The following is a 10,553-nucleotide window of genomic DNA, read 5'->3' on the forward strand; positions in this document are numbered from 1 at the left end:
GCGCCGGCCGCTTCCCAGCCAGGCTGAAAGGGCTCGGGAAGCTAGCTGGCCTTGTTGGCCCTTAAATCGCACACTGGATGCCCTGGCCCCAGCTACCCTCGCCCAGCCGCGCAAAGAAGGATGCTCCTGGCTCTCGTCGGCCTCCCAGGTTTGCTTTGCTTCTTTTCCCGAAGGTGGGCCCTTAGGTTCACCGTCCGAAGCCTGCGGCCGCAGGGAAAGCCAAACCCCGAGTGTCCGGAGAGTAACCGGAAGTGCCCTCCCAGGCAGAGGGGCGGCGCCGGCTGCAGCCGGGGTAAGCGCGGGCCGCGGGGCTTGGGAGGGGCATGGCCTGCGAGGCCCAAGGATGTGTGGAGGGGTTAGGCGGGACTAGAGACCCCTCGGCCTCTGCCTGATAGGAGCGGCCTCTGTTCCTCGTGACGGTGCAGGGTCTGGAAACCCACCTGAGGGCGGACTGAAAGGCAGTCAATGAAAAGTTGAAAGATGATAAGCATAGTACTATGGTTCCTGGAGATAATAATAGTAAACGCTGCTGGGCACTTTTCTAAGCGATCTGTATCTTTCACTCTGGGGGAAAAAAACGAGGACGCTGAATGGAGTTTTCCACCCACCGCCCATCCCCATCTTTAAGGCAGAGATCGGTCATGTTTCATCCAGTTTGTATGCAGAGGAATCTGGTTTAATCATCCCATAATTATTATTGGAAACCGGCATTATATACAAGTTTGTCATTTGCACTTATCAACTGTATCTGGAGGTTTATAGTGGTAGAAGAATGGGTCATTGACCTCAGAATTTGAGATAATACACTTAGCAGAGGCGAAAAATTGAAACAAGTAGAACAGGATTCAGGGCTTTATTATGAAGTTAGTCATTACCCAGGACTCTCAATATTTTGTCTAGAGCTCTCTGGGAGAAAACAATGTGAGGAGAGGTAGGAAGAGGTAAGTTATGATTGAAAGATATTGACCAGACTGGGTAGTAAAGGGAACCAATTTTTAGATGTCCAGCGCTAGAAAAATTTTAAATTTCACAAAAATTTTAAATTTCTACATTTTTGACTTTTCCTCCAGGAGAGGGAAGAATTGAGTATCGTTAGTAACTATGGACTGGAGACCTTTTGGAGCCAAAAGGAAGACAGTCTTGAGTCTTTCTTGTTATGGTAAGTAGTGTAGCAAACTGTGTTTCTATATACATGGTGGAGTTTTAGGGGACATGTGAGGGGAACTGGAGGAGAACAAGAAGGAATGGGAGAAGACACTTGGAAAGAAGATACATGACCCTTTCTTAACGCCTGAGGTAACCCTGCCTACCAATGTTAGTGTATTTTCTACTTCTTTCCAAGATGCTTATTCACCATAGGCTTTTAATTATTCTTTCATGATTGATTTGCAGCCCACAAAAGACAGTATACTCAATGCAAGCCCTGGAGTCAGAAAATGGATATTACATCCTGGCTCTGCTATTTACTAGCTGTGAGTTTTAGGTTATTTAACTGCCCTGAGCATCATTTTTCTATCTGTAAGGTACAAACATTGCTCATAATACCTATTTTACAATCTTGGAAAGATGAAATGAGATAATCCATGTAATCATTGAAAAATAAATGAGATAATCCCTAGCCTGGGACCTGATAGAGTAAGCATTAATAGATAGTGCTTTAGTTCAGTCGCTCAGTCGTGTCCAACTCTTTGCGACCCCATGAATCGCAGCACGCCAGGCCTCCCTGTCCATCACCAACTCCTGGAATTCACTCAGACTCACGTCCATCCAGCCATCTCATCCTCTGTCGTCCCCTTCTCCTCCTGCCCCCAATCCCTCCCAGCATCAGTCTTTTCCAATGAGTGAACTCTTCGCATGAGGTGGCCAAAGTACTGGAGTTTCAGCTTTAGCATCATTCCTTCCAAAGAAATCCCAGGGCTAATCTCCTTGGATCTCTACAGTCCAAGGGACTCTCAAGAGTCTTCTCCAATACCACAGTTCAAAAGCAGCAATTCTTTGGCGCTCAGCCTTCCTCATAGTTCAACTCTCACATCCATACATGACCACAGGAAAAACCATAGCTTTGACTAGGTGGACCTTAGTCAGCAAAGTACTGTCTCTGCTTTTGAATACGCTATCTAGGTTGGTCATAACTTTTCTTCCAAGGAGTAAGTGTCTTTTAATTTCATGGCTGCAGTCACCATCTGCAGTGATTTTGGAGCCCCCAAAAATAAAGTCTGACACTGTTTCCACTGTTTCCCCATCTGTTGCCCATGAAGTGATGGGACCGGATGCCATGATCTTTGTTTTCTGAATGTTGAGCTTTAAGCCAACTTTTTCACTCTCCTCTTTCACTTTCATCAAGAGCCTTTTTAGTTCCTCTTCACTTTCTGCCATAAGGGTGGTGTCCCCTGCATATGTGAGGTTATTGATATTTCTCCCAGCAATCTTGATTCCAGTTGTGTTTCTTCCAGTCCAGCGTTTCTCATGATGTACTCTGCATAGAAGTTAAATAAGCAGGGTGACAATATACAGCCTTGACTTACTCCTTTTCCTATTTGGAACCAGTCTGTTGTTCCATGTCCAGTTCTAACTTCCTGACCTGCATACAGATTTCTCAAGAGGCAGGTCCGGTGATCTGGTCTTCCCATCTCTTTCAGAATTTTCCACAGTTTATTGTGATCCACACAGTCAAAGGCTTTGGCATAGTCAATAAAGCAGAAATAGATGTTTTTCTGGAACTCTCTTGCTTTTTCCATGATCCAGCAGATGTTGGCAATTTGATCTCTGGTTCCTCTGCCTTTTCTAAAACCAGCTTCAACATCTGGAAGTTCACAGTTCACGTATTGCTGAAGCCTGGCTTGGAGAATTTTGAGCATTACTTTACTAGCATGTGAGATGAGTGCAATTGTGCGGTAGTTTGAGCATTTTTTGGCATTGCCTTTCTTTGGGATTGGAATGAAAACTGACCTTTTCCAGTCCTGTGGCCACTGCTGAGTTTTCCAAATTTGCTGGCATATTGAGTGCAGCACTTTCACAGCATCTTTCAGCATTTGAAATAGCTCAACTGGAATTCCATCACCTCTACTAGATTTGTTCGTAGTAATGCTTCCTAAGGCCCACTTGACTTCACATTCCAAGATGTCTGGCTCTAGATTAGTGAACACACCATCGTGATTATCAGGGTTGTGAAGGTCTTTTTTGTACAGTTCTTCTGTGTATTCTTGCCATCTCTTCTTAATATCTTCTGCTTCTGTTAGGTCCATACCATTTCTGTCCTTTATCGAGCCCATCTTTGCATGAAATGTTCCCTTGGTATCTCTAATTTTCTTGAAGAGATCTCTAGTCTTTCCCATTCTGTTGTTTTCCTCTATTTCTTTGCATTGATTGCTGAAGAAGGCTTTCTTATCTCTTCTTGCTGTTATTTGGAACTCTGCATTCACATGCTTATATCTTTCCTTTTCTCCTTTGCTTTTTGCCTCTCTTCTTTTCACAGCTATTTGTAAGCCCTCCCCAGATAGCCATTTTGCTTTTTTGCATTTCTTTTCCATGGGGATGGTCTTAATCCCTGTCTCCTGTACAATGTCACAAACCTCATTCCATGGTTCATCAGGCAATCTATCTATCAGATCTAGGCCCTTAAATCTATTTTCACTTCCACTGTATAATCATAAGGGATTTGATTTAGGTCATACCTGAATGGTCTAGCAGTTTTCCCTACTTTCTTCAATTTCAGTCTGAATTTGGTAATAAGCAGTTTATGATCTGAGCCGCAGTCATCTGATCTGTTGACTGTATAGACCTCTCCATCTTTGGCTGCAAAGAATATAATCAATCTGATTTCGGTGTTGACCATCTGGTGATGTCCATGTGTAGAGTCTTCTCTTGTGTTGGAAGAGGGTGTTTGCTATGACCAGTGCATTTTCCTGGCAAAACTCTTAGTCTTTGCCCTGCTTCATTCCACATTCCAAGGCCAATTTTGCCTGTTACTCCAGGTGTTTCTCGACTTCCTACTTTTGCATTCCAGTCCCCTCTAATGAAAAGGACATCTTTTTTGGGTGGTAGTTCTAAAAGGTCTTGTAGGTCTTCATAGAACTGTTCAACTTCAGCTTCTTCAGCGTTACTGGTTGGGGCATAGACTTGGATTACTGCGATATTGAATGGTTTGCCTTGGAGAAGAACAGAGATCATTCTGTTGTTTTTGAGATTGCATCCAAGTGCTGCAATTCGGACTCTTTTGTTGACCATGATGGCTACTCCATTTCTTCTGAGGGATTCCTGCCCGCAGTAGTAGATATAATGGTCATCTGAGTTAAATTCACGCATTCCAGTCCATTTTAGTTTGCTGATTCCTAGAATGTCAATGTTCACCCTTGCCATCTCTTGTTTGACCACTTCCAATTTGCCTTGATTCATGGACCTGACATTCCAGGTTCCTATGCAATATTGCTCTTTACAGCATCGGACCTTGTTTCTATCACCAGTCACATCCACAACTGGGTATTGTTTTTGCTTTGGCTCCATCCCTTCATTCTTTCTGGAGTTATTTCTCCACTGATCTCCAGTAGCATATTGGGCACCTACTGACCTGGGGAGTTACTCTTATCGTTTTGCCTTTTCATACTGTTCATAGGGTTCTCAAGGCAAGAATACTGAAGTGGTTTGCCATTTCCTTCTCCAGTGGACCACATTCTGTCAGACCTCTCCACCATGACCCGCCCATCTTGGGTAACCCCACGGGCATGGCTTAGTTTCATTGAGTCAGACAAGGCTGTGGTCCTAGTGTGATTAGATTGACTAGTTTTCTGTGAGTATGGTTTCAGTGTGTCTGCCCTCTGATCCCCTCTTGCAACACCTACCATCTTACTTGGGTTTCTCTTACCTTGGGCATGGGGTATCTCTTTACAGCTGCTCCAGCAAAGTGCAGCCGCAGCTCCTTACCTTGGATGAGGGGTATCTCCTCACCACCGCCCTTCCTGACCTTCAACGTGGGATAGCTCCGCTCCTTGGACGTGGGATTGCTCCTCCCGGCCACTACCCCTGGCCTCAGGCTTGGGGTGGCTCCTCCTGGCCACCTCTAACCTGGGACGCAGGGTAGTTCCTCTTGGCTGCCACCCCTGGCCTCGGACAGTTAGTGCTTTATTGACTTTAATCTGCTTGTTGCATACATCCTTTAACTGTAAGGATGGCCTTGGTCTTCTACACTCAGCCTTTCTGCTTGGACTTTTATTGCCAGCCTGGCTGTTCTGTGTACTCCAATCCTAGCCATAACCATGAAGTGAGAACCAGTCTTTTCCTAGGATGAGATAAGAGAAACCTCTTAGCATAGGGTACTCTGAAGCTGAGACTTGAAGGATATATTCTGGTTTGCCATTTGAGATCGGTAGGGCTGTTAGCCTAGCCTAGATTGCTGCTAAGGCTTAGAGGAGGATGATGACTCTTTTGGTTCTGATATTCATTCATATTTTTCATTCATTCAACAGACATATTCTAGACACTAGGAATATTGCAGTAAACAAAAGACTTAAGTCCTAACCATAATGAAAGTTACATTCTAATAGGAGAGAGAAATAAATGAACAGATATAAAATACCACAAAGTTGGATGATAAGTGCTATGGAGAGAAATAATACATGCTAAGGGGACATAGCTGTTTTAGTTAAAGTTGCCAAGATGTGCCTCTTTTTGAGGAAATGATTTTCAGTCAGAGACTTGAGTCAACTAAAGGAGCAAACTCCTTGGGTGAAAAGCATTCTAGGTAGATGGAGCAAGTGTAAAGATTCTAAGGTGTTATGGGAGGCAGAAAAACTACATTAGGTGGTGTGGTGAGAACCTTAGGTTTTATTGTTAGTGTGGTAGAAACAGTATTTTTCACTAGGGAAGTATCATGATTTACTTTAAATTTTGACAGCTAGACTGTATATTATTCTCTAGATGCTGACATCCATCTGAAAGACTCAAATATGAATAAGAAAATGGTTTCCTTATTTTTAATTTTTTTCCTTAGTGCCCTACAAATTATTGGCTATTTAGGGCAAATATGACACCCTGAACTAATAAAATTAGGGAATATTATAATTCATTTACCAGGCTGTGACCATGCTCAGAATTGTATGTTTATGCTTTTTAACTCTCCTATTGACCTTAACAGTAGTACACATTTTGGAAAACTCCTGGAAAACCAGTGTCTTATAGTAGCTGTTTGTATGACTCCAGAGTTTTACTTAGCTGTGATTCTGAAGTCTTCCTTTTCCTTCTAACATTTCTCAAACGTGTTTTTTTTTTTTTCTAGTTTTTGCATAATACTCATATTAATCATTAACTGGTTGAGTTATAGGAGAAGGCAATGGCACCCCACTCCAGTACTCGTGCCTGGAAAATCCCATGGACGGAGGAGCCTGGTGTGCTGTAGTCCATGGGGTCGCTGAGAGTTGGACACGACTCAGTGACTTCACTTTCACTTTTCACTTTCATGCGTGGAGAAGGAAATGGCAACCCACTCCAGTGTTCTTGCCTGGAGAATCCCAGGGTCGGCAGAGCCTGGTGGGCTGCTGTCTGTGGGGTCGCACAAAGTCGGACACGACTGAAGCGACTTAACAGCAGCAGCAGCAGCAGCAGCAGCAGCAGATTATTTCATTTTTTATTATTTAGTTAATTATCTTAATGCATTTTAAATAAGACTGTGCATAAGAGACAGGCACAGGGGATGACCTCAAGAAATGTTAGGGTTTTTTTGACCCTGAAGATGGAATTAAGAAAATAATAGAACCTGCCATTACTGAGCATCTGTTAATTGAGTACCCAGATCCTGAGCCAGGTCCTTTATTGACAGTATCCTAGTTCTCATGGCAACTCCTTAAGACATGTAATAGTATCCTCCTCATTTTATCAAAAGGGAAATAAAAGGTAAAGGAAGTAACTTACCCAAGTTCTCATAGCTACAAAAGAACATAGTGGGAATTCGAACCAAAATCTGATTCCAGGGTTTGAACATTCAAATTCAGCTGGCGTAGTATACCAACTCTCAGCTCCCATGTTTTTAAAACACAAGATAAGATACATTTAAATTTTGAAATAATTTCATATTTACAAAAAGTTGTAAAATAATATAAGAATGCTCATACACCCTTCACCCATAGTCCCTAAATGTTAACATTTACTGTATTTGTTTTATGAGTCTGTCTACTTACTTCTGTACGTACATGTACCTTTGTGTACCTTTTTTTTCCTGAACATTTTGAGAGTAAGTTACAGACATAATGCCTCATCTCAAATGATGAGAGAATTAAGTCCTAAAGTCATAGGTATTTAATGAATTAACTTCTCTCCCATGTAGTGCTACTAGCTATATGCATCTTTGGGAGAATTTAAAAAAATAGTTACTCAAATCATTTTCCATAGGTCTTCATTCTTTCCCAGAATGCTAGTTGAAAAAGCCTGTCCTAAATACTTAATTTTTTATTTCCTAAAAACAAGTCTATTCTCTTTTATTATCATTACAGTTATCAAAGTAAGGAAATTAACTTTCATATAATACTATTATCTGATCTTGAGACCTTATTAGAGTTTAGCCAGTTGTTCCACTAATGTCATTTTAGGAAAAGAAAAACAAGTTATTTTTGTTGTCCAAGATCCAATCCACCATCACCCATTTCATTTGTCATGTCTTTATTGTGGAACATATCCTCAGATTTTGCCTTCCATAACTTTGACTTTTTTTTTTAAAGTTTAAGCCATTTCTTTGGCAGAATTTCCTTCAATTTGGCTTTGTCTAGAGTTTCCTCCTGATGAGATTCAGGTTACAATGTTTAATGTTCTGTTCCTCTCTTTGTGTCATATTAGGAGACAATTTTATATCTTGTTATTCATGATGTTAACTGATCATTAGTTAAGATAGCATCTTCCAGGTTTCTGTGAAATTACTTTTTTTTGTCTTTGTAATTATTAAATGTCTAGTCGGACATGACTGAGCGACTTCTCTTTCACTTTTCACTTTCATGCATTGGAGAAGGAAATGGCAACCCCCTCCAGTATTCTTGCCTGGAGAATCCCAGGGACAGCAGAGCCTGGTGGTCTGCCGTCTGTGGGGTCGCACAGAGTCGGACATGACTAAAGCAACTTCGCAGCAGCAGCAGTGGGGAGATATATTCTGATTGTGTAAATATCCTGATTCTCATAAAACTTTCCATCCACTGTATTTTTGCCTGAAACAGTTATTGCTCTTCTTTTGATGAGACGTGATGTTTTTAATTCCATCATTTCATCTACATTTAATTGTTGGCTTCTTTTTTAATTAAGGAGAAAACTTTCCTTTCTCCTTTACTATTTATTCACTTTTTAAATGAATATGGATTCATCGATTCTTACTGTATTACTAATTTATTACTGTCTGTATTTATTTTGATGTTGTTTGTTCCAGATTTGTGTAGTAGCAGCCCCTTCAGTGAGGCTTCTAGTCCTCTTAGCATATTATCACCACTTTTTGAGCACTTCCTTGTTTTCTGGAACAAGAAGATGTTCCAGGTTGATTGTGTACTTTCTAAACCCTGAAATTAGCCATTTATCCAGTGAGCCCTGGTTCCTTTCCGTGGGAAATGGTGTTTAGAAACCAAAATCTGAGTGCTTGGTATGCTTGTTACTACTAGGATTTCATTGTTTCTGTGATCTCTCAGCAGACATTAGGAGTCTTAAAAAAAATAATAACATTTCTATTTTTTCTGTGTATACTTCAAACCTTGACTTCCTACTGATACTTCTAATTCCAGTTAAACACTGTAGATACAGAGTTCATTCTAGCCTTTCTCTTTTCTATGTTTCTGACTCCCTTATCTAACAGTGAGACATCTGGTTGCCTTTATATTTACTTATTTTGTCATTCCTAGTCTGTGCATTAAGTAGTGAACCTTTACCAACATGGGGGAAAACTCCTGCTAATTACAGTTCAGTAATTGTTTATAGTTCTTTTTATCTTTAGTTTGAGTTTATATAATTCTAATACTGTATTACAGAATTTTTGAGTTATTTTCCTCCTGGGTGATTTTACTATTAATTTGAAATACAGACTTCTTTGTTTTTATTTGAATTCTATTTTAATTATTTTCTCCCCTAGCTTTTCTGTTTATTTATTGAATATGTGAAATACAACAGTTTAAAGTTAAAATGTGTGTTTTTACAAAAGTATACACTAAAGAAGAGTATGACTCTCTTTCCTTCACCGTTTGGTACCAGTTTCATTTTCCTGTCCTTTTGATCCCATTTCCATCTGCCTTATAATAACCAAACTTATTAGTTCAATCTTTTCTGAATTTCTTTTTGACCAAATGAATAGATCCATGTGTAGTTTTTTTAAGTTCTACTTCATTCTTACAGAAAATATAGCATACTTTTTTACACCAGGGCTTTCTAAAATTTACAGTTTATCCTGAAAACTGCTCCACATCAGTTCAGAAAAGTTACCTTCATCCTGTTTCACAGCTACAGAGTACCTCATTATATGTGAACATACTTGCTCTGTGCCAGACAGTGTCACAGGTGCTAGAGAAACAGCAACAAATGAACTAAAATCCTTGTCTTTTAAGGGGCTTATGTTCTATGGAGAAAAATAAGACATGAAACGAGAGGAGGGGTGTTGCATGTGTGGGTCATCTGGGATGGAGATGTGTGATAATTTAAAATAGGATGGTCAGTTATGGCCTTATTGAGAATATGACAATTTATCAAAGATTAGAGTGAGATGAGAAAGGAAGCCTTGAAGATCTTGAGGATGAGCACTTTAGCAGGGAGAGACTTATAAGCATAAAGACCTTGAAATGGAAGTGAACCTGGATTGTTTGAACAAAAGCAAGGAGAGCAGGATGACTGGCATGCAATACAAATGAGAAGTGCAGGGAAGTGTGTCAGGGGTAGCTGGGAGTCAGATTTCTTAAGAGCTTGTAGGTTCTAATAGGAGCAGTTTTGTTGGAGCAGTGAAAGCGAGTATTTGCAGAATGTTCTAGAAGCCTTGATAAGATTTAAGATAAGAATTAAAGACAATGAACAGATTGATTTCTTTTGAGGAGTTTTGCTGTAAAGAGAAACAAAGAAGTGAAAGTAGCTCGAGGATGAAGTGGTTGAGAGAAGTTTCCTGTTGTGCTTTTGTTTTAGGAGAGGTAACAGCTAGTTTGCTGATTAGTATGATTTAATAGAAAAGAACAAATTGGTATTGCAGAAGAGAGAGGATAGAATTGCAGGAGTGATGTCCTTGTGGTGAAAAGAGGGTGGAATCCAGTACCCCGACTGACAGATTGTCCTTAGGTTGAGCAGGGGCAGTTTGTCATCCATGGTAACAGAAGGAAAGATGGAGTGCATGACCACACTTGCAAGAGGTTGGTTGTTGTGGTGGGAGCATGTGCAAGTATTTTTTATGCTTTTGTTTTTTTCCATCCTTAGATATTCTCAGTAAAATAGAAAGCACACTCATCAGTTTTTATTCCTTAGGTGACAGAGGAGGGGGTTTGAATATATGAGGTCAAACATGAAATGATCATTGAAAAGAGTAAGTGTGAAGGATATGGAAAATGGTGTTTCTTCCCCCT

At 40.5% G+C, this 10,553-nt stretch overlaps 2 protein-coding genes across 9 annotated transcripts in view; both read left to right on the forward strand.

Moving 5' to 3' along the window:
- The window catches only part of LOC101102466 (olfactory receptor 2M3), a 28,925-nt gene continuing 18,372 nt past the window's right edge, over window positions 1–10,553 (forward strand). Inside the window, exons 1-2 of the mRNA XM_060403387.1 lie at window positions 1–292; window positions 1,071–1,159. The gene's annotated coding sequence lies outside the window, so the exon portion shown is untranslated. The remainder of the gene's footprint in view (window positions 293–1,070; window positions 1,160–10,553) is intronic.
- ZNF322 (zinc finger protein 322) overlaps window positions 1–10,553 on the forward strand; it is a 16,283-nt gene continuing 5,730 nt past the window's right edge. Inside the window, exons 1-4 of one of the 8 annotated variants that reach the window (XM_060403374.1) lie at window positions 1–292; window positions 1,071–1,159; window positions 1,393–1,472; window positions 10,456–10,513. The gene's annotated coding sequence lies outside the window, so the exon portion shown is untranslated. Of the gene's footprint in view, window positions 293–1,070; window positions 1,297–1,392; window positions 1,473–10,455; window positions 10,514–10,553 lie in introns of all 8 variants that reach the window. The other 7 variants (XM_042237175.2, XM_027959052.3, XM_060403375.1 and 4 more) reach the window with 7 other exon arrangements.

Source organism: Ovis aries, chromosome 20, assembly GCF_016772045.2.
Source record: "Ovis aries strain OAR_USU_Benz2616 breed Rambouillet chromosome 20, ARS-UI_Ramb_v3.0, whole genome shotgun sequence".
NCBI classification, from domain to species: domain Eukaryota; kingdom Metazoa; phylum Chordata; class Mammalia; order Artiodactyla; family Bovidae; genus Ovis; species Ovis aries.